Raw genomic sequence first — 25,003 nt, forward strand, 5'->3', positions numbered from 1 at the left:
GTGAGTCAAATACTATCATATGCTTATTTTCCAAATTTAACAGTTTGTGAACTTTAGATTTAAATTGTATACCCATTTTAAGAAATTGTCCAAATTATAAATTGGTAGGTTCTTTATTTGTTAAGCTTGATGTAGTATTGTTACAATTACTGATCAAACTCTGAGGTTAATGTAATATAAAAGATAGCTATTCTCTATTTCATGGCCATCACAGAAGTGCCAGAATTTAAGATGAAGTTCAGTACCTTTGTGACTTCTGACCACAGCATGAATGGTAAAAGGCATTTCAATGCACTTTCCCCCATTTGCAAGAAGATGTCTTCTCCTCTTTCCAAAGAGCTGAGACAGAAATACAATGTTCTACCTATGCCCATCCAAAAGGATGGTGATGTTCAGGTTGTGAAGACCACTACGAAGAGCAGCAAACTGGCCAAGTGGCTCAGGTTCACGGGAAGGACTATGTCAGCTACCCTGAGGAGAGCAGCAGGAGAAAGCGAATATCTAAACTGTTTGTGTGGGCACTCGCCCCAACAAGGTGGTGATCACTAGACTAAAGCTGGACAAACACTGCAAAAAGGTCCTTGAAAGTAAAGCCAAGTCTCACAACTGGTAAAAAATAGGGCAAGTGCAAGAAACAAACAATTGAAAAGACATTGGAATGAAGTAATCTTATATAGAACTTTCATTAGAAACTTAAAATAAAAAAAAGACATAGCTAGAATAAAGGAATATTAAAACCTGAAATTCCCAGATAAAATCTTTCTCATGTTATTTTCAATTTTAATAACTTAATAACCTTTTCAGATTATTAGAAAGTAATGATTCCTTAGAGTGATATTTGTCTCAAGTCTCAGGTGGCGACTGGTAGTATTCACCACATACCACAATTTCCAAATGTTCTTTATATCCTGAATGCAGTTGCTTAAATTCAATACTGATAACATCAAAGCTCAAAATAGGGACTCACTTATTTACATGCGAAAGTTCAATTGTAAATACATGCCACCATTCTTTTCTTTTCCATTTGATGGGAGGTCACTCAGGCACAGTGGTTCACAGTGGTGGGATGGGATTCAGTTGATGCTGTGGTTACATGTCTGGAGGAGATATTAAGAGCAGAAGCCAGTGCTTTATGAGATCGTTTGGTGAGTCAAAGGCCCCCTCTCCCAGTAGCGCTGCTAGCTTTGAGCTAGGCTGTTTTCAGCTAGGCTTTATGCTTTGTATCACTGACTCCTTACATCAGGTAACTTCACTTGATTACTTAATCAATTTCATTGATTACTTCACTGCTTGGATCCTGGTTAAAGGTAAGAACAGTCTAAGGAAAGTCATTTATCATATTCTTTGACTTTTATTCTTGGAATATCTTTGTTTTGTTTTGTATTTTTTATTTTCTATAAAAATATTGCAGTTGAGTCTGGCTGGTGTAGCTAAGTGGATTGAGCACAGGCCTGTGAACCACACGATCGCGGTTCGATTCCCAGTCAGGGCACATGCCTGGGTTGCGGGCCAGTTCCCAGCAGGGGACTCATGAGAGGCAACCATACATTGATATTTCTCTCCTTCTCTCCTTCCCTCCCCCTCTAAAAATAAATAAATAAAATCTTAAAAAAAGATTTAAAAAATATTGCTGTTGAATACTGTCACAACCTCTTCTTAATTCTTTGTTGTCTTTTTTTTTAGAATGGAAACATTGAACATCCTTTTTTCATCAAGACACTTGTCATCAATCACTGGTTAATAGTTCAAATGGTAGGTATATGCTTATTGAGGAGTCCAGCTCCTGGCTGAAAACACTTGTGTGATGTTTCATGCCTGACCATAGGCAATTATAGAGGCTTTACCTGACAGGCCTCACAAGGCCTCACTCCCAGGTCTCTTTACCTGAGGACTTGACCAAGTTCCTCTTCCAGAGCTTCTGCTGATGGTTCCTTGTGGGGGGAAGGGGACAAACTTGAATACAGTTTTCCTCACTCAGACTCAGTACTCAGTACTTTTCCATTCCCACCCCTTTCCCCTTGCCCTCCCTATGTTCCCAGAGTTCAGAAAACTGCCAGAGCCTTCTCTTTGGGGCTGCCCTCAACAATGAGATGACCCCCATGTCTGTGCTGACCCAGTAGACCCTAGACCAGACTATACCATTTCATGAGGGAAATCAAACAGGAGGAGTCAGTGTCTTCTCTGGTTTTAGACTTTAGCTTATACCATTTCGATGAATAAAGGTTTAATTCTCTCCTTTTTTGGCTTGTTGCTTTAATCAGAAGCTCCAATACTTCCCACTCAGCTGAGCTCTTGACACATCACACACTTAGGTTCATGACAACTTAATGTTTCTTATTAAAATGACACTGTTACAGGGCACAGGTTATGTAGGTACGCATGTAAGAAAAAGTGAAACATTTTATGATCCTTTTACTTTATGGTAGATTAGCTTCATATGCTACTATGATACATAACATCATCAAAATATATCTAAAACAACCCATTGTTTTAAGTTATTTTGGAATCATGGTACGTAAATAATTAATAACCTGAAACTTTAGTTAATAAAAGTGGCTAAGTATTTTGTACTGAGTTTTCATGATTTTTGTATTTTTAATTTAACGTGGCAATACCTGCTTTTTTAAAATGACTATTTTTGTGTATAGTTTTCAATATAATGTAATATACAATATAATTTCTGAAATTAAAAAAAAAATCACCCTGGTTGGTGTGGCTCAGTGAATTGAGCACTGCTTTCCAAACCACAGGGTCATTGGTTCAAATCCTAGTCAGAGCACACGCCAGGGATGTGGGCCAGGTCTCCAGTAGGGGCTGCATTAGAGGCAACATTCATTGATGACTCTCTACCAATATTTCTCTCTTTTTTCCCCACTGTCTAAAAATGAAATAAATAAAATTAAAAAAGAATAAAATAAATAAAAATTTCAGTTAACTTGAAACTTGTTTACTAGAAACCTTCTGTTTTTTCTTTCTTTTTTCTTTTTTATACTTAATCTCTATTGTATTTTCTTTCCATTACCATTTAGTCTCCTTAGACCCACCCTCCCCCTTAGCAATCACCACCCTGTTGTCCGTGTCCATGAGTCCTTTTCCTTTTATCTCAATCCCTCCACCCCTCACTGCCCACCCCCCAACTAGTTCTTTCTGTATTTGATTGTTCTAAAGTCTCTTTATTGGATTTGCAAAAAGGTTGTTTGTTTCTGTTAGATGGCTCTAAAGTCATTAACTTCATTCAGAACAATTTTGTTAGATCCTATTGTGACAGCTGTCAATTAATGTACATTTAAAATATTACTGAAATTAGTGAATTTTGTAGCCATTTTAATATGAAAGATGAAAGAAAATATGCACCATTTTGAGGATACTATGCTTTATTATTTCAAGAAAGGTAAAAACCCAACTGAAATGCAAATTAAAAAAAAGAAGAAAGAAAGGAAGGAAGGAGAAGAAGATTTGTGCAGTGCATGGAATGGGTGCTGTGACTGATGGAACGTGTCCAAGGTGATTTGCAAAGTTTCCCACTGGAGATTTTTCTCTGGATGATGCTCCACAGTCACATAGACTAGTTGATATTGATAGTGATCAAATCAAGACATTAATTAAGAACAAACAATGACATATCATGCAGGAGACAGCCAGCATACTCAAAAAATCCAAACCATTAAGGTTATTAGTAAATTTTTTAAGTCTTTTATTTTATGAAAATACTAAATAGACTTTTTGGGCAATGTAATATATATATAGGCTTGTATTCCAATTTATATTTATTTCATTCTTTTTCTACCTGTTTATAAATCTGTTCTCAAAAGTCAGTTACCTTTGTACTCTGGCCGTTGTGAATTGGTTGGTCAAACAATCATCTCATTGACTGAAAAGTTGTGGGTTAGATTCCTGGTCAAGGCACATGCTTGAGTTATAAGTTTGATGCCCAGGGTGTTTGATCCCTATGTAGAGCACGTACCTTGGTTGTGGGGGGTGTGAGAAGGCAGCCAGTTGATGCTTTTCTCTCACATTAATGTTGCTCTCTCTCTCCACTCCTTTTCCTCTCTCTTAAAAGCAATGCAAAAATGTTCTCTGGTGAGTGTAAAAAGAAAAAGTCAATTGCCTTTGTAATAAGGATTAATTTTTTCGAAAGCATTTTTCTCAGAAATCTTAAGCCACTATCCGTATTTCTTTAAGAATATCTGGTCATTGACTCATATCCAAATTTTTAAAAAACTTTTTATATTGACGTTACTATCATTAACCTCAAATTCAATTTTGTGTTAAACACAAAAGGTATATTTTCTTAACACATTAGAAAATGCTGTAATTAATGAGCATTATATATGAATCAATGCATTTTTACCAACCATTTATAAAGTTTTTCTAGCTATTTTCTAGTCGAGTTAACTCCTGCGACCTTAACACAACTTGTTTTACAGTATATTGACAATTAATATATCTTGAATTTTATTAACATTATGTATCATGTATAATTTTTTGTTAATACAACACAAAGATTACATGGACAGGTGCTATAACATGATGTCAACAACTCTGACAGCAGAAAGACTGGCATTCAAGTCTGACTGCAACGTACTTTTAGAGTGTCCTTAGAAGTTGAATATTTTTCTTATTCTCCGTTTTCTCATTTATTAATATAGGGGTGATACATTCATTATAAAAAGTAACTAATACAGTGTATGGCAACAACTCAGCTTTATGTGCTCTCACAAATATTAAATGAAAGTTGATATTATTTGTATTGATATTGACATCTTTTTCTCTTTAAATTTTATTTTTGAAAATCTTATTGAGTTAAATATAATAGAGAGGTAATTTTTAAGCACATTTGAAAATCTAAAACACCAAACCTATAGCAAAATTAATAGAAGAAACTGGAGTTGGTTTTCTTGTATCTCTAACCATAATGTGAACTTGCATTTAGTGACCCTGCTTTGCTTTCTTATGTCTGCTACATAGTGTACTGGATGGATTGATCAGATATTGATACATGTTTGTAACATACTAATCTGCGTGTCTTTTACTCCAAAATTTATATGCATTTCACATATTCTCTTTTTGTCACATAAGATCAAGTTGCCAGGGACAAACTGTGAGCAATAATTAAGAATTATATTGTTTTATAATTCTAGTGTATTATTTACAGGTGCTATATTATTGAATGAATTATAGCTTTGGACTTTCAGAGAAAAAATAATATATAAAATTCAGATGTGGGCTTGCACTAGTGTTGAGAAAAATATTGACGTCCTTAATGTTGTAATTTAAAGTCTTACTGAATCGTGATTACTACTTGCTTAGATTTCTATATTTATCACCAGTACTTCCCTATGTCCTCCTTACCAAAAAGCTATATCTTACTGATTTTGGAATAATATATGTGTATTTAAAGAATTTAAATACAAAATATAAAATTCAAAAATTTTCAGAAGCTAAACCTATTCAGTGAGAGGAAAATTTATACGAAATCATACCACTGGCATGGAACACTCAGGTAATCTAGTTTATGTCATGATTTTATAATAGGTATAATTTATGACTAGTAATATTAGCCTACTTACAAAAAAGTTACAGAGAAAGTCACTAGCAGAGCTTTTCAAGTCTCTAGTGTACTTTTCTCTTTATAATAATTATGGATAATTTATTATTTTGACATATAACATATGGTATTTGCAGGAAAAACTGGATTGATAAAATCATTTAATCTTTCAATACCATGGCATTTTTTGCTTATAGTTCTAAAAATGTATCAATTAAAGGGAAGATATAATTTGAACTCATAAACTTAACACACTTAAAAACAGTATGATTAAAAACAAGGAAACAAAAGCTAAAATAGTTGAACCAAAAGGGAAAAAAGGAAGCAAAATGGTTCTGATAGGAAAATGTAAATACCTAGTAGGTTTCCTAAAGAAATTGACTCCAGTTTATGGGCCATGGAAGGGAGCTCAAAAGTTGAGCTACTGAGTGTACTTCCAATGATGGATGTAATATGTGGAATAACAGTTTACTGCAAGCCGTATATTTGTGCTTTCTCAATCAACTCTTTTTGGTCTTAGAACACATTACATTTGCTGTTTGATTACATATTTAGTAGCATACATAATTTTGCCCTGACTGGTGTGGCTAATTTGTTTGGGCATCATCCCACAAAGCAAAAGTGTAGGGGACCGGTTTGTCTTGGCCCTGCAAATGTGACTCAGCTCTATATGGAAAACCTACAGAAGTGAAGTGGTGGGCGGGAGCCAGACCTTCAAACCAAGTTTTCCCATGGGAATCAGGCCTAGAAAATGCATACAGATTGTTATGGCTTGCTCTTGCTGAAACTCCATCACCCTGGTCTAAAACAACAAATATGTATTGTCTATCTTCAAGGTAATATCCAAAGCCTTATGAGTTCTCCCAAGGACAGAGCTAATGAGGTCATCGCCATTCCCCTTTGCATGTTATTTTTATTTTCTTGATTGTACCTAGAATGTAGACAATAGTGTTCTATGTGATAGATAATAAACCCTTCTTTGATGTATGACCCAAGGAAAATAATAAAAGCCTGTCTAGGCAAGGGTCGGGGCGCTCCCCTCTTGAGGGAGTGGCCAAGGCACCATAGGCGCTCTTCCCTTGAGAGAGTAGTCATGCCGTTCCCTTTTCCACACAGGATTGTTGTCGCCTGTGCATTGATTCTTGTCTTCAGCCACAACAGGTGGACTCTGCTGGATGGGATCTGCGATATGAAAGGTCACTGGTTCAATTCTTATCAAGGCACCTGACTGGATTGCAGGTTTGGTCCTTGGTCCGGGTGTACGTGAGGAACGATGGATTGATGTTTCTCTCCCTCTCTTTCCCCCTCCCTTCTCTTCTCTCTCTAAAAAAAAAAATACAATCTTATAGCATATACAATTTGGACACAAAAGTTTCCACAGTTTGATGAGATTATAATGTATAAATTTCTATAATTTTTTGAAGTGGAGTAAATACATTTTTAAATTTCCTTTTTCTATAATGTTCTTTTATTTGTTTATTCTTTTCCATTATTTATGGTGTTTCTCATGTTTACTTGCCTTTGTATCATGAGGAGGCTTAAAATACCAGGCCATTCCCCTTCCACAGAGCATTTATATTTGCAATTCCCTTTTTTAAGAATGCTATGTCCCCCACCCCTGACTCCCTTCATAGTAGTTCCTTCACTGACACCTTCTCAGTGAGGCCTTCTCTGACTACCGTGTCTAAACTGAAATATGTTTTCCTGCAAATTTCTCCCACCTTCTTGACTTATGCTCTTTTACAATATTTCCAAAATCTACCATGCTATTTACTTACAAATTTTTCTCATGTCTTTCTCTACTTAATAATATGTAAGCACTGTGCAAAGAGCAGTCATTTTTTATGTTTTTTCATTGCTGCATTTTTTCTTCTAAAATAAACTTTAGAAAAGTCCAATCATATGCTAATTGATTTAATACGTAATAATGTGATTTTAGGATAAATCTAAGTAATTCTTCTTCTTAGTGACTTTAGACCTGTTGCTTCCCACCTGACTTCTTTTAACTTTCATTTTTTAATGAAATATATATGAATTGCTTTTTAAATTTTAAGAATGCACTTTATAGAAAATAACCAGCTCATATTGAAACAAATCTATAGAACTCCAAGGATCAAAAAAACTTTCTAAAAAGTTCGGTCAAAAAATTATCTAGCACACAATATTAAACTAACTATTGAGGTAAGTGCCATTCTCAGTGAAATAGAATCAGCAGACCCTCACAAAATATACACAATATAAAAATAAATAGTGTTTGCCTTTCCAGTACTGGCTTTCTTATTTTCTTTTTTTAATTGTATTTTTCCATTACTGCTTAGTCCCCTTATACCCGCTCCCCTAAGCAATCACCACACTGTTGTCCATGTCCATGATCCCCTTTTTCCTTTTTGCTGTCTCTCCACCCCTCACCTCCATTGCCCTGCTCCCAGCCTTAGCTGTCATCCTACTGTCTATCTATGAGTCTGTCTCTGTTTTGCTTATTAGTTCAGTTTGTTCATTAGATTCCACATATGAGTGAAATCATATGATAGCTGTCTTCTCTGACCGGGTTATTTCACTTAGAATAATGTTCTCCAGGTCCATTCAAACTGTCAAAGAGTGAAATTTTCTTATTTTTTATGGCCAAGTAGTATTTCAATGTGTAATTTATTATACCCACTCCTTTCTTAACACTATAGTACTTCCGTCTTTGTGTTAAAATTCTTACCAGTCAGTCATATTTTAGCAACAAAATTAAAATTATTTATGCAAGAAGGTTTGAAAATAACAATTACTTATTCATAAACCGCAGAATGAAGAAAGTCACTAAGCTGATATAACCTCTTAACAAAACTACTAATAGGCTGCTTAAGTTAAAGAAATTGTAAAATTATCATTCAACAAATTTTTGTATCAAGAAATGATTAAACTAACAATGCATAATACATGTCAAAGGAGATCTAAGACTGTCATAGAAATAAGTTAGTAAAGGTAACACTTGAAACCCTAATTTTGAACAAATCAACTCAGAAATTGTAAAAACATGTATTCAAGCAAGTTTTGCATTGTTACAATTTTATAAATAATTAAGCATTAATGCAGGATTTTAAAAAATTATCTTAAAGCAAACTGAACTATTATATTTCTAATAATGTCATGAGAAAAGAAAGACAAAAACCACAAATTTATGAACTAGTTTATTTGTTTATGAGGGTTTAGAGAAAGAAAATCTGAGAAAGACAGCTCCTTTTATTTATTCCCTATTACCACTGCACCTTCCAATACACCCACCGTACAGAGAATACGTTTAAAGTGTAAACTACAATCATAACCATTGTGACAAATTGAAGGTATGTAACCTCCTACCACTGGAAGTGTCTTCATACAATGTTTCTTTATTGCTTTATTTTACTGAATCCAGAAACATTTTGACATTGCTCTCACCATCTTGTTTTCCCCTAAGGTAAAACATTTCTTACCTTCAATATTATTCCTTCTTACAAGTTGACAAGGACCTCATTTTAGTAATTGGGTAACTGCATTTAGATGTAGGAATCTGAGTTATCTTGGTTATGATACCCTTTTTCACAAGAGCAGTGAGAAAAGTTTGTGTCTATGGAATATGTCAGCCAATGAATAATTACAAGTTAATTTTCATCATCTGTTCTAAAAAGATGGTAATTTCCATCATGTCAAATTTTTAGAAGGCAGTTATTATTAAACTAAAATAATTATACAAAGTAGCATAATAACTGCACGAGTAATTAGAGAGTAAACTAAGCCTTACATGCGCCCAAACTCAACATTATTGTGAATGAAACTGAATGAAACAGAATGAATGTGGATTTAATGGATATATATTATTATCATTATTATTTGAGAACACAGTTTGAGGCAAGTTATTTGGCAAGTATCTATGAAAATCAAGATGACAAACATGACTCTATCACAGGGGTGTTAAACTGTCAGAGATACTTTGGACATCGTGCTTTATTTCATCCTGCACATATTATAGCATTACTGGCCTGTAAACTTATAAAGTGTAAGAAACAGTTGAAAAGAAGATGGCTTCTGATGGGAGATGCTGTTAGGATGGAGTCTGAGAAGGAGGCTAAACAGTCACCAGTTCTCAGAATTCACTTTGGTATCAACTTTACTTACTTCACCACATGAGACATCAAACTAAAGACCCTGGATAATGCACAACATTTCTCTTTAAGTTTATTTTGGAAGAAAAGATAAATAACCACTTTTGCTGTTCTTCTGGTAAAGTGACTCTTACTAGTATGTGAAATTTAGTATTTCTACTTCGTAATTTGATTACTGTGGTAAATTCAACTGTATGTCATTGCCATTGTCATAGGTTAAAATGGTAATGTAAGCAACTTTATCTGGTTCAGTCTAATGTTTGGTGTTTTTCTTCATTATAAATGCCTGTTTGAATATAGTGTTCATAAGCAGTATAAATTTTAAAGCTATTTACAAATAACAAATAGAACTTAAGGGCATAAAATTACTCTAATTTCCATTAAAATGATAAATTAAATTTTATTTTCAAAGATACTTTTTTTCTGGATGATTAACAAATTGTAGGTATATTTGGCATTGAAGAAAATTCCAGAGTCTTTTAATAGTAGCATGAACACTAAGTCTTGACTTTAGATTACATAATATTAAAAATAATTGATAGTTAAATTTTTGGAATGCTTTTATTTAATATGTTTTTATGTTAATTTATTTTACTCTATAGATGAAATTCAAGTACATTTAATAGAATTGTTTAACTGCTGTTTAGCATTGAGAATTTAAGAACATATTTCTTAATATGATTAGGATTTATGGAATATAATTATAATTCCATATATTCATGTTAGTTTCATATTTTGTAAATTTTAAATATAAAATTTTAATATGTAGAGTAAGAGATATCAACATTTTTTCTAAAAAGTAGATATAGAAGATAGACATACACACACATATTTTCTTGTAATGTTATTAAATATTGCGATAGTGAAAATGGACATTTAATCACTTATATGGTCATTAAAAAGTATAAAATTATTTTTTAAGATAAAAAAGTGATTTTAAAGTGAACAAATGAAAAAAATAAACATAAACATACACACACATAAACATACACACACATATTTTCTTGTAATGTTTTTAAATATTGCGATAGTGAAAATGGACATTTTAATCACTTATATGGTCATTAAAAAGTATAAAATTATTTTTTAAGATAAAAAAGTGATTTTAAAGTGAACAAATGAAAAAAAATGCATTCTACCTTTCTGGTGTAAACTAAGCAATTATTCAACTACAGTCATTACTGTCTTTAATTAAATTGATTCAGTTGATCGTGTAACAGTTTAAATTCATATTCAAAGTTTTCATGACTTGAAAATGAATTCCTATGAATGCTATAGCCATTTTTCAATTCTTTGCCACTAATTTTATTCCCACAAATTAAAAAAAGATAAAGTTAAAAAGAACTTTGACTTTATAATAAAGAAAATATTGATAAAGTACTATTTTGAAAATAAACAATGGCTAGTCATGAAATTGTTTGGATACACACACAAAAATAATGAATAAGGCTGATAGAAAGAATTCAAACATTTTGCAGTATAATAAACCTTATTTTGGCTTCCAATATTTATCTTTATATACTAATTTAATGTGGGTGAAATTTCCAAGAATTTAACCTATTCTAAAATAATTTGAATTAACAGCTATATCTATATTTTCAGCAACTTAAAATTCACCATATTCTCTGTCTTTGTTTATGGTTTTCTACACTAATTCATTCTTTCTAACAATAAAAATAAATGTATCAATGTATTTACTGTATTTTGCCATTATAATATTTTACTTAACCACTGTTTCATACACAAATGCATCAGTTTTGACCCAGTATCAGTTGGGGGACACTTTATGTCATTAAAAAATTGTAGTACATTTGTTTGCCTGCTAACAAAATAAAGAATAAAAGGGACACAGCTGAAAACTGGTCTTTTCACTAATCATCTCTTTTGGGTAATCACAGTTTGAATTGTTACATTCACACTTGGATCTGCATTTTCTCAGAGAGCTAGGATTAGGCGATATTGATTTCAAAGTGGACAGGGTCGGGGAGGCAAAGTCAGAAAGTAAGTTCCAGCCTTCTGCTCAGACAAATGAGGTTAATTAGGTGTGAACAATCTAAATATTGTTTGATATTATATCTGAAGTCAAGATGAGCATAACCCCATTACTCAGCATAAAATTAAAAGAAGCTATTAAATAGAGTCTATACATAGAAATTGACTTGGGGCTGTTGTGTGACTCACGAATTCACTGGAGGTAACAGAAGGATAACAGTACCATGGAAATACACTGTTTCCAAAAATTGTGTCCCAGACATTTGATATGTTTTGCTATTGTTGGCCTGAAATGTGTTTTTCTCCATAAAACTTTTTATGTATGGTCAGCTCTATCAATCTTCTGTTGATAGTTTCTTAAAGTATGAATCATATTCTATAGACTTGCCACTCTGTGTATTTTTTAATTTACTTGTAGAACATTTTTTTCTTTAAAAATGTCAAGTTTAAATACTAAAGCAATCATTTGTCTGATGTCAATTATGTGAAAAACACAGGTGACAAAATTTGCCATTAATTATATTTAAATTGATTAGTCTTACTGTTCAATTATTTTAATAATTTAAAAATACTAGCCAAAAAAGTAAAGTATAATTGACTATAATTGTTCATCATCTGTTAAAGACATTTTTTAATGTCAAGGATATGGTAAGAGCATCAACTGGTTTTGAATGTCACTTAAAAATATTCATTAAATATTCAAATACATTTATTCAAAAATCAAATTAATATTATTTATTCAGTAATCAGAAAAAATCTAATTTATGTCACCAGTTGTCCTGTGTCATTGCTTTTATAAGAAAAGGGACCCTTGACAAATATCTAGCAATGATGGAAGGACTGCATTAATTACTAAGTCTCCATGTTATGCGTATGATGGTAGCTATTAACACGATGACTAAAGATATTGTAGTGACATAATTTGTTACTAATATTAAATAAATAGACTATATAAACTTTATATATATATACTAAGACAGTCATGCATTAGTGTTAAAAAAGTGGAAAGAAATTTTAAACAGTATTTAAAAAATTATTTCTGAATAATGTAGTTACATTTTCCATTACTTTCTAATAACAATTCTAAACCCATTCTAACCTGAGCAGAGAGTTATTTAATCCAGAAAACCAGGAGACTTACATTTATCAGAAGAGCTGCCTGAGTAAATCATGGTCCTTTCAGAACTACAGGGCATGTGGGCTTTCTCAAGGAAACAGTGGTCTATTACAAATATCAAAACTGAGCCATCAGGAAGCCATGTCAAATTTATTGGCTCCAAGACCACACTGCTCACTACCTTTTCAAAGTCCCCCCAGCCAAATCCTTTGACCTAACTGTGATAACCAAAAACCTAGCTAAAAAACAACAACACACAAACAAACAAACAAACAAACAAAACCTCAGAGAAATCATTCACAGCTCAGCTTCTGCATTTCTCACAACACAGCTGCAGGAAAATGGCCCTCACACCCAAATACCCATATACTTTCATAATCCGGTCCACATGCATCGACTTGGCAGAGGCTACATTCTGCATGAGATCTGAATCATGTGGAAATTTAGGAAGCCCATTGTTTGGCATTCTAGTCTCCTAGGCACAGTAAGGAACATGAGGGTAAACCATTCTGCAGTATCTGTCACACAGGTATTTTTAAATTACTTCTTTCGGCTTTTATGACCTCACACAATAGTCTACAATGATTTTTGTTTAAAATCTAAACATTCAAGTATTGCCATAGTCATTAGCATTCACACAGCACTTGTACTATACACATTAATGGAAATACAAATTCTTGGCTCTGATTCAATAATCTCCTTTCAACATTTTTTTTCTTGTCACTCTAATTTATTCATTAAAAAAAGAGTGTTCTGAAAACCTTAATCTTGTATATAATTTAATGAATATTTAAAATATCCACAGCGTAAGAATTAAAGACTATTTCTGGCTATTATTCTATAGTTTCCTACATCCTGTTTTTGTTGAAAAGGAGCTTAGCTAATTAAGCATGCACTATTTTATTTATTTTAAACAGTGAGGAAATTGGCATTTTGCTCCATGTGACTAGCCTTAATTTACAATGTTTATGCCTCAGATGAAAGAAGAACATAAAGGGTTTTGTTAAAGGTTATTTTTAATTGAAATATTCTGTAACAGAAAACTCTACCTTCAACACATCTAGCATTTAGTGCTCCTACATCTACAGTGGTTAGCAATAATGTTACTATTATTACCACTATACTTAGCACGGCATTGTTTTAATAACTAAATAGTTAAATAAGTTATGCTAAGCTCTTAAAATGCCTAATTCTCAAAAAATTGAGGAATGGGTTGTTAATATCTTGATTTTCTTTATGAGGAAACATCCATAGAAGAAAATGAAATACCTTGAACAGAGAGCTCAGGAAATAGTAAGACCTAGTAGAGATTGATTTTCATCAAACTCTTTTTTTGGTCCTATGATGGCTATCTATTACTCCACAGCAAGTTGCCAAAAACTTGGTGACTTAAAAGAACATATCTTCATTATCTCAGAAGTCCTGTGGGTCAGGAGTTGTAAGTTTAGGTGGGTATTCTGCTGAGAATCTCATATGACTGCAATCAAGTTATTCTCTGGCAACTAGATTAAGAGAAAGCCCACCTCCAGGTTTGTATGGGGTGTTGCTAGAATTTATTTCTTTGTAATACTGAGAGTTTCAGTTTCTTGCCGTTACATCTTTCCCAGGTGGGTCAAGCAACAGTGTTGCTTAATTCTTCCAGTGTAGCTAGACATTGAATTTCTAGAGCTAGTCAGCTGGAATATGGAGCTCCATATAATGTTACATAATCATAGAATTTCTATTTACCAACGTTGACATATTTTGTTCTTTAGAAGTAAGTCATGTGTTACACCCCCGCCCGCCAAGGGCTGGGAGGCAGGGGATGTGGTTAAGACAGAGTGTCAACACCAGCAGGCAGTAATATCTCAGAAGGCCATTCTGCAGTCCTTCTACCACAATTTACCCTGGAATTCCTAATGACTCTTGTCCCTCACAAATAAAAAACACATTTGCCAAACAACATCCCACATCCCCAAAAGTCTCACAATACCTTGATCATAGCATCTGCTCAAAGCACAGGGTCCAAATTAGGTTTATATTTGGATGAGGTCTCTTAGGTGTAGTTCTTGATTCATTGATCTGTACAACTGGAGAGACTGGCTATCTCACCCTTCCTCATACATGGCACCTACAATAGTGAGATAGAAACACTTCCATCTGTAAATGGTAGGTGAAGAAGTCTATGGTCTAGAGCAGTTTGGGAATATAGCTAAGCGAATGTTGGCTCTTCCCTTTGTTAGTTTTCAATGCCTGGGAAGAATTGCCCTTGAACCTCAGCTCCCTCTCTGGGTCTTTGGCTTTGTTCTCCAGGTTATGCTTTCTTTTTCATGAGAGCTAACACATATTTTGTCATCTTGCTGCCTCTCCAGCCAACTGTTGGCAGTCTAGTAGCCTTCCATTGTTTTGAACTTTCTACTTCTCTTAGTCCAAGCTGTCAGTGTTTTTTAAGAAATAAATTTCTCTAAAAATTTTGTCTGCCATTAGTAGATTTCACAGAGTTCTCTGTACTGACCATGCCCACAAATCTTTTTTTAGGTGTAATTTTTGTATTGTATTTCACTGCTTAGGCTATTAGAGTTGTCCCTGCTTCTTTTATTCTCTTTGCCAGCCTCCCTGTCCTTCGCACAATCCCCATATTATTGTCCATGTCCTTGGGTCATGCAGTATGTTTTCTGGTTAATTCCTTGTCCATTTTCATATAGTCCCTCCCCTCCCCTCTGACAGATGTCAGTGCCCCATGTATCTATGCATCTCTATTGATTTTGTTCATTAGATTCCACATATTAAGTGAGATCATATGCTATTTTTCTTTCTCTAACTGGCTTATTTTACTTAGCATAATATTCTCCAGGTCCATCCATGTTGTCACAAATGGTGGGAGTTTCTTATATTTTATTGCTGTGTAGTATCCCATTGCATAAATGTACCACAGCTTATTTACCCACTCAGCTACTAATGGGCACTTAGGCTGTTTCCACATCTTGACTATTGTAATTAATGCTGTTATGAACATAGCCAGGTATATACATATAATTGGTGTTTCAGGATTCTTAATATGTAATCTCAGAAGTAGAACTGTTGAGTTAAAAGAGAGTCCTATTTTTAACTTTTTGAGGAAACTCCATACTGCTTTCCACAGTGGTTGCGCCAGTCTGCATCCCCACCAATAGTGCAGAAGAGTTCCCTCTCTTCTACATCCCTGATGGACCTGTTGTTTGTTGGCTATTGACGGTACCCATTCTGACTGGTGTGAGGTAATATCTCACTGTGGCTTTAACTTGCATCTCTCTGGTGATTAGTGAAATTGAGCATTTTTTTCATATGTTTAGGGACCATCTGCTTATCTTCTTTGGAGAAGTGTCTATTCAAGTATTTTGCCCTTTTCTAACTGGATTGTGTGTTTTCCTGGTGTTGAGTTGTATTAGTTCTTTGCATGTTTTGGAAATTAAACTCTTATCAGATGTATCATTAATGAATACATTCTCCCATACAGTGGAGGCAAGAACATACAATGGAGCAAAGACAGTCTCTTCAAAATGGTGTTGGGGAAACTGGACTGGTAAATGCAAAAGAATGAAACTGGACCACCATCTTACACCACACACAAGAATAAACTAGGTAAAACGATTTAATGTAAGTTATGAAACCATAAAAATCCTAGAAGAAAACTTGGGCCGTAAAATCTCAGATATCTCACATAGCAATATTTTTGTTGATGTATCACCTGTAGGCAGGGAAAACAAAGGGAAAAAAACCAAATGGGACTACATCAAATTAAAAAGCTCCTTTATAGCTAAAGAACCCATCAGCAAGATGAAAAGGAAACATACTCACAGATATTTTTGAAATAAGCCCTTCCCTGTCAGAGGATCCTGCTAAGTTTGCTGGAGGGACAATACCTTTGAGCTTCTACAGTTTGTTTAGAAAATATGTGAGGCTCAAGATTAAGAGTCCTTAATCTTTTCAAAGGAAACTTTTCATAACCGAATACTCTGACTTTGTGAATTTTTGGAAGTTTTAGCATAAGGTTGAATAGCTGATACATTTTTTCCCTCTAGATGCCAATTGTTAAACTGCTTAGAAGCTGTTTCTCAATTTTAGCATCCAAAATGTAGGAAATTTTCAAAATTATTAAGTCCCACTTCCTTTTCAACAGTTCTTTACTCAATTTACCTCTCACCTAGCATTTTATAATAACCAGTGAGAAGAAACAAGTAACCATTCAGTATTTTGCTTAGAAATCTCTTTAGCTCTATATCCAAGTTCATTATTTAAAATTCTACTATCCATATATTTCTTGAGATAATTTTGCTGAAGTTGCTGCCACTACATAACAAGGATTTTTCATTCTCCAGTTTTATGAACATAGTTCTCACAGGCTTTTGAGCTCCTGCTGTTAGAATCCTTGAAGTCCAGATTATGCTATTTGTCTATTCAAAGCAATTTAGGATTCCTCTATCATGCTCCTCGAAATTTCTCCAGCCTCTACCCACTTCCTACTCCCGCATTTTTAATATTTGTCACAGCAGCATCCTATTTCCAGGTACCAAAATTTGTATTAGTTATCTTTTGCCTCTTAACAAGTAAGCACAAAATTAGCGGTCTTAAACAATGCACATTTATTATCTCACAGTTTAAGTTTCAGAAGTCTGAGCTTTACCTACCTGGCTTCTTTGGGTAAGGCCTTAAAAAGCCACAATCACAGTGTCAGCTGAAATGTGTTCTCATCTGGACACTCAGGTGGGGAAGAACCCACTTCCAAACTCACTCTGGTTCTTGGCCGAACTTATTCCCTTATATCTGTATGACTGAGGTGACAGCTTCTTCATAAGTGGTGGCTGGAGTTCAGTCTCAGCTTGTGTGAGCTGCCTTGCCTCCCAAACTGATCGTTCACTTAAAGCCAAGTAGGGAGAAAGATTCTCTAGAGTCTTCCTGTTAAGAATATGGGGCCTTACACAATATAGAAAGATGAAAGGAATGACATTTACCTACCGTCATCTCTGTCATATTCTACTGGTTAGAAGCAAGTCACAGGTCCCACTCACACTCAGAGGAAGGACGTCATACGTGGGTCTGAACACCAGGAGAGAGAAAGTCTTAAAAGGGCCACACCAGAGTCTCTCCCCGACAAGTTAAAAACCCAAGTTCTTGAATATTCCTAAACTAGACTTAGTAACTTTATAAATTTGATGTTTTTAATGTGTGAAATTTATTTATTCTTCAAAAGGCTTTGATAATTGTTCTCACCACCTGAAGAGATCCATGTAATGATCATAATAATGAAGTTTCTAAAAACTTTTAAAACTTTCTTCCTTAAAACTGCCATATAGTGGTACTGATAATGACCATACTTCTCTCAGATTGAAAAGAAATGCCATTTTATCTATATTATCTATACATTTATATTATATTTAATCAATGCATTTAAATAATTAATATTATATCTTAATGTAGCTTAAAATAGTAGGACATTAAAATACTTATCAAAATTATTTGAAATATGTGAAAAAGAAAACATCTTCTTAGTTCTAGAAAGTTAGAATTTATAGTAAACATTCTACTTATGCTATTTAACATAAAACATAATAGCAAACCATTTGCTACTCAGTTATTTAAAGGGGTCTTTCCTAGTGTCTAGCTTTGATGTTGTTTCCACTTAATTATTAGTGCATTTTAAAGAGTAATTAATAAAGCAGATTTAAAACTTTCAAGTAACTTATATATTCATTACCCCAAACTTCATTTACCTGTTTTCACAAAGGTAGAATGTAAGTCAGTGCATATGTTTCATTTCTCTTTCTCAATGGTATTATTTTTAATTTAGTCTTGAAAATTGACTTAATTAATCTAGTTTTCCTTTATTTTTAGACTGTTTAATTTTAATCATAATAAGATGAAGGCTTTATTTTGCATTTAAAGTTAATTTTACTCTGAAGTAAAACCTTGCAAACAAAACGCCATGCCAACCACAGCACTCGACCCACCATCATTCATCTCTAGGAGCAAGAGCAGGATAAGACCCGTGGGAAATACACATGCCCAAATGGAGAAAGAAATCTCAAAATAAAATTAAAAACAATTTTTATTGTACAATGCCTAAGGAAAATTTCTGAGGATTTAAAATAAAATTGATTTACTCAACTGAATTTTCTCTCTACATGAATAAAAAAATGCAAACTTAAGGACTATTGTTTTGTAAATTTTAAAACTTATTATCAAAATATCATTATTTAAATTACATAAAATAGTAAATTCACTTTTCCATTTTAAAGGTAAGATCTGTTCGTTGTATACTCTTTAATAACAATATTTTATAAAATAAAATTTTAAGTCATCTATAATCATTCAAAAATAAGTACACTTATTGCTTATACAGTCTCTTGTGTTTTCCTATGAATATTCTGCATCTGATTCTAATGTCTATAAAGATATTGTTCAATATAAATGTAATGCTGAACCATATGTAATTTTTAATTTTTTATATATTAAAAGTTGCACAAGAAGATGGGTGAAATAAAATTTAACTATTTACATATTTTAACCCAATTTTTACAAAATATATAATATGTTCGATTGTTAGGTTTATGTTTAGTTAGCTGGGCCATATTGTCCAGATTTTTGTCCAGACATTATTCCGGATGTTTCTGCAAAGGTGTTTTTAGATGAGATTAACATTTATTTTGGTAGATTTTGAATAAACAGATTGCTCTCCATAATTTAGGCATCATCCAATCACAATGAAGCCTGAATAGAATAAACGCCATTTCTGAGCAAGAAGGAAGTCTGCCAGCTGTTGGCCTTTGGGCTTGAATTTCATTACAAGCTCTTCCCCGGACCTCCAGCTTGATGGCCAGCCCTGCAGGTTTTGTATTTCCCGACCCACAGCCCATTTCTGAAAATGGCTTTCTCTCTCCCTCAGCACACAAACACACACACACACAATTACATCCTCTTGTTTGTTTCTCTGGACATCCCAAATCAAACATGTACTCAATTAACATATTAATGAATAATTTTATGTTCATTTTAATACTAATTTATCAAATATTGATATGTACTTAAGACTTACAATATATCTAATTGGAGGAGGAGGCCACACTTCAGGTGGTTAGTAACCACATGCGAGTAGCGAATACCATAGTGGACGGCACAGGCCCATGCTATTTGAGTCTTGTCCATTTTTTCTCTTTTCAATAGGTTTTAAATATTTCCTTATATAGTATATGCTTACAAAACATTATTTGAATGTCTAATTAGTACCCTATCCCATCATCTGATGTGGCATAGCTTAAATAATGAATTTTTATTTTCATGGTTTAAGTCTTTCTCGCTTTTGAATTTCAAGTAGTTCTGCAGTTGGAATCTGTTCGGCTGTGTTTACCCCAGATTGATTCCTCCAAGTGGAAGTCTTGAGAAAAAGAGAGAAGATATTTTAATGTTGTTAGTGTACCATGGGAATGAGCCTCGATGGGCGAGTTCCTGTATGCTTGCTACACAGTGGATTCAAAAATACCTTTTAAATGCCATATTTATTTATAGCAAATGTTCTACAATTAAAAAATTTCAGACTACTATAATTTTATGACTATTTAAAAAACATGTGTCTGCAATGAAATTTAAATAGGTTAGTGGACAATTTAGAATATCTTGAGGTCGGGAGGAAGATGGCGGCAGAGTAGGACAAAGTAGTATTCGCTTCCCTTCACATGCTGGAGAAAAACCGGGCTGATCTGCAGAGGAGCACAGCGAATACCTAACAGGGACCCAGTATATGGGACGGCAGGACCCCAGAATGTGTAGCGGACACTGAATGACCAGAGGTTGAGGACAGGAGACAGCTGCAGATCAACAAGGTACGAGGGAACAGCGCAGAGGCTGCAGGCCCTCCGCTGGGCCGCGCCAGGGCCCTGGCTGGGTCACCCTGGTTCTGAGAGCCCAGGGCGGGCAACAACAACCCGGGGAAAGAACGAGTCACCGGCACCCTCTCTAACCAGCAGGGCACAGATTGGAAAACACCAGGAGAGATTGATTTGCCTGTAGTGGCAGAGAGAGGAGTGGGCATTGGGAAGCAAACCAGAGAGCTCTGATAACCTGTGGAGTCAGGTTGTGGTTGCCCGTTTGGGGAACTGAGCTGCCAGGCATTGGCACTGAGAGAGCGGGACTTGAGCCTGCGCTCCCACAGTCTCGGGGAGCTGCGGGCTACTGGCAGGGCCCCTGAAAGAGCACCAGTCACCAGCTCTATCCCTACCTCGCCGTGTGCAGACTGAGAAGCATCGGGAGTCAGGCTGTGGCTGCTGGCTTGGAAGAATTGAGTTGCACTGTGTGTTCAGCCAGAGCACTAGGAAAGATCCAAGCCCAAGCCTTTGATCCAGGAAAGCCTGGCTTGGAACCAGCACCCTCACGCCAGACCAGGGCTGGAAAGCCTGGGGAAAAGCCTGCTCTCAGTGGGGAATGGGAGAGCGGTGCCAGTCTGGATCTTGGGAGGGCACTGGCAAGATCAGCTAAGTTCACCAAGACGAGAAAAAGGCCACACTAATAGCCCCTCAGGCTGCTGCGGCTAGTGAGACCAGAAGAAAAGGTTTGACTAGCTGGAAACCAACCAGAGGAGTAGTGGAAGCGGAGAACAGCAAGATACCTGTAGGAGACTGCACCACTGAAGTTCACAGGTATCCTACCATGGAAGTTCACACCATAAGCCCAGGGAACCAGAACAGATCAACTTAAGAAGCTGAGGCCAACAAGAAGAGCAACATAAACAATGGGAAGACAAAGAAACAATCCCCAAATGAAAGAAAAGGAGGAAGTCTCAGAAAGAATGTCAGATGAAATAGAGGCAAGCCAACTATCAGATATTGAATTCAAAGCACTGGTTATCAGGAAATTCAAAGGGCTTACAACGAGCTACCAGAAACAGGGGAGCTACAATGAACTCTCTGCAAACTACACCAACATGAAAAAGGAAATAGAAACCATCAGTAAAGGCCAAGAGGAAATGAAGAATACAATTTTTGAACTGAAGAACACAGTAGAAGGTATGAAGAATAGAATCAATATGGCGGAAGATCGTATAAGTGAGATTGAAGACAGGATAGAAAGAATCTCCCAGATGAGCCAAGTAAGGGAAAAGAGAATCAGAAAAAATTAGGAGAATTTAAGAGAAATGCAAGACAACATGAAATGTAATAATATCTGAATAATAGGAATACCAGAAGGAGAGGAAGAAGAACAAGGGATAGAAAACCTATTTGAAAGAGTAATAATGGAAAATTTTCCTAAGTTGAGGAGAGATAAAGTCACACAGATTCAGGAATCGCAGAGAGTCCCAATCAGGTGGAACTCAAAGAGGCCTACTGCAAGACACATCATCATTAAAATGGCAAACCTCCAAGACAAAGAGAAAATCCTAAAGGCAGCAAGGGAGAAAAAGGAAGTAACATACAAGGGGGTCCCAATAAGGTTGGCTACTGACTTCTCAACGGAAACATTCCAAGCAAGAAGAGAATGTCAGGAACTATTTTAAGTAATGAGAAACAGAGGCCTACAACCAAGGCTACTGTACCCAGCAAGGCTCTCAATCAAGATAGAAGGCCAAATAAAGAGCTTCCAAGACAAAAGAAGTCTAAAAGAATATGCCTCCACCAAACCAGCTCTACAAGAATTACTAAAAGGGCTGCTTTAAGGAAAGGAAGGAAAAGAGAGAGACAGAGAGGAACTGTGGTACAAAAATGGCAATGAATAAGTCCCTATCAATAATAACCTTGAATGTAAATGGATTAAATGCTCCAATCAAAAGACATAGAATAGCTGAATGGATAAGAAAGCATGACCCACACATATGCTGCCTACAGGAGACCCACCTCAGGACAAAAGACCATCACAGACTAAAAGTGAAAGGCTGGAAACAAATTTTCCAAGCAAATGGACAAGAAAAAAAAGCCGGGGTAGCAATTCTAATATCAGACAAAATAGACTTCAAAAAAAGGGCCATAAAGAGAGACCCAGAAGGTCACTTCATATTGCTCAAGGGAAGAATCCAGCACGAAGACATTAACATCATAAATATATATGCACCCAACATAGGAGCACCCAAATATATAAGAAAAATCCTAGAAGACTTCAAGAAAGATATTGACAGCAACACAATTATAGTAGGGGATTTTAACACCCCACTGTCAAAAATGGACAGATCTTCCAAACAAAATATCAACAAAGATATAGCAGCATTAAACGACACTCTAGAAGAAATGGACTTGACTGATATATATAGAGCGCTTCATCCCAAAGAAGCTAAATACACATTCTTTTCAAATGCACATGGAACATTTTCAAAGATAGACCACATGGTAGGACACAAAATGAACCTCAACAAATTCAAGAAAATTGAAATCATACCAAGCATTTTCTCTGACCACAAGGGACTGAAATTAGAAACCAACCCCACAGGAAAAAACCCCAAACATCCAAAATCATGGAGACTGAATGGTATGCTATTAAACAACGAATGGGTCAAGATTGAAATTAGGGAAGAAATCAAAAAGTTTCTGGAAACAAATGAAAATGAACTCACAACAACCCAAAACTTATGGGACACGGCCAAGGCAGTCCTGAGAGGGAAGTTCATAGCAATACAGGCTTACCTAAAGAAAATAGAAACATTTCAAACAAACAACCTAACCCGACGCCTGCAAGAACTCGAAGAACAACAACAAAGACAGCCCAGAGCAAGTACAAGGAAGGAAATAACCAAGATCAGAGCAGAATTAAATGACATAGAGACCAAAAGCACAATTATAAGGATCAATGAATCCAAGAGTTGGTTTTTTGAAAAGATAAACAAAATAGACAAGCCTTTAAGTAGGCTCATTAAGAAAAGAAGAGAGAGGACACAAATAAACACAATCAGAAATGAAAGAGGAGAGATTACAACTGATACCACAGAAATAGAAGGGATTGTAAGGAATTACTATGAAGAACTGTATGCCAAGAAATTTGAAAACCTAGGTGAAATGGACAAATTTCTAGAAAAATATAATCTTCCAAAACTCAATGAAGAAGAAGTAGAAAGCCTGAACAGACCAATAACAGCAAATGAAATTGAAGCAGTAATCAAAAAACTCCCATCACACAAAAGCCCCGGACCAGATGGTTTCACAGGAGAATTCTACAAAGCGTTTAAGGAAGAGCTAACCCCTATTCTTCACAGACTATTCCAAAAAATCCAAAATGATGGGAAACTCCCAAACTCTTTTTATGAAGCGAGCATTATCCTAATTCCAAAACCAGATAGAGACACAACAAAGAAAGAAAACTTTAGGCCAATATCACTGATGAACATAGATGCTAAAATCCTCAACAAAATATTGGCAAATCGCATCCAACAATACATCAAAAAGATCATACACCATGACCAAGTGGGATTCATCCCAGGGATGCAAGGATGGTTCAATATCCGCAAATCAGTAAATGTAATACACCACATAAACAAAAGCAAGGACAAAAACCACATGGTCATATCAATAGACGCGGAAAAAGCTTTTGATAAGGTACAACACCCATTTATGATAAAGGTACTCAGCAAAGTGGGAATAGAGGGAGCATTCCTCAATATAATAAAGGCCATATATGAAAGACCTACAGCCAACATCATACTGAATGGGCAAAAACTGAAAGCTTTTCCACTAAGATCAGGAACAAGACAAGGTTGTCCACTTTCACCACTTCTATTTAATATAGTATTGGAAGTTCTAGCCACAGCAATCAGACAAGAAAAGGAAATAAAAGGCATCCAAATCGGAAAGGAGGAAACAAAACTGTCACTGTTTGCAGATGACATGATAGTGTACATGGAAAATCCTATAGACTCTACCAAAAAACTGCTGGAACTAATAAATGAATTTGGCAAAACAGCGGGATACAAAGTCAATATCCAGAAATCAAAGGCATTTCTGTATACTAACAATGAATCAGCAGAAGCAGAAATCAAGAAAAAAATCCCATTCGATATAGCAAAAAGAAAAATAAAATATCTGGGAATAAATCTAACCAAGGAGGTTAAAGACCTGTATGCAGAAAATTACACAACACTGAAGACAGAAATCAAGGAAGACACAAACAAATGGAGACGTATACCGTGTTCATGGATTGGAAGAATTAACATCATCAAAATGTCCATACTACCCAAAGCAATTTACAGATTCAATGCAATACCTATTAAAGTACCAATGGCATATTTCACAG

General features: G+C 35.1%; 1 pseudogene; it reads left to right on the forward strand.

Annotated features, from left to right (window-relative positions):
• Positions 1-231: 231 nt before the first annotated feature.
• On the forward strand, positions 232-662 carry LOC118975807 (60S ribosomal protein L26-like; annotated as a pseudogene).
• The last annotated feature ends 24,341 nt before the right edge of the window (positions 663-25,003 follow it).

Source organism: Sturnira hondurensis, unplaced genomic scaffold, assembly GCF_014824575.4.
Source record: "Sturnira hondurensis isolate 20B ecotype Veracruz unplaced genomic scaffold, ASM1482457v3 Scaffold0020579, whole genome shotgun sequence".
NCBI classification, from domain to species: domain Eukaryota; kingdom Metazoa; phylum Chordata; class Mammalia; order Chiroptera; family Phyllostomidae; genus Sturnira; species Sturnira hondurensis.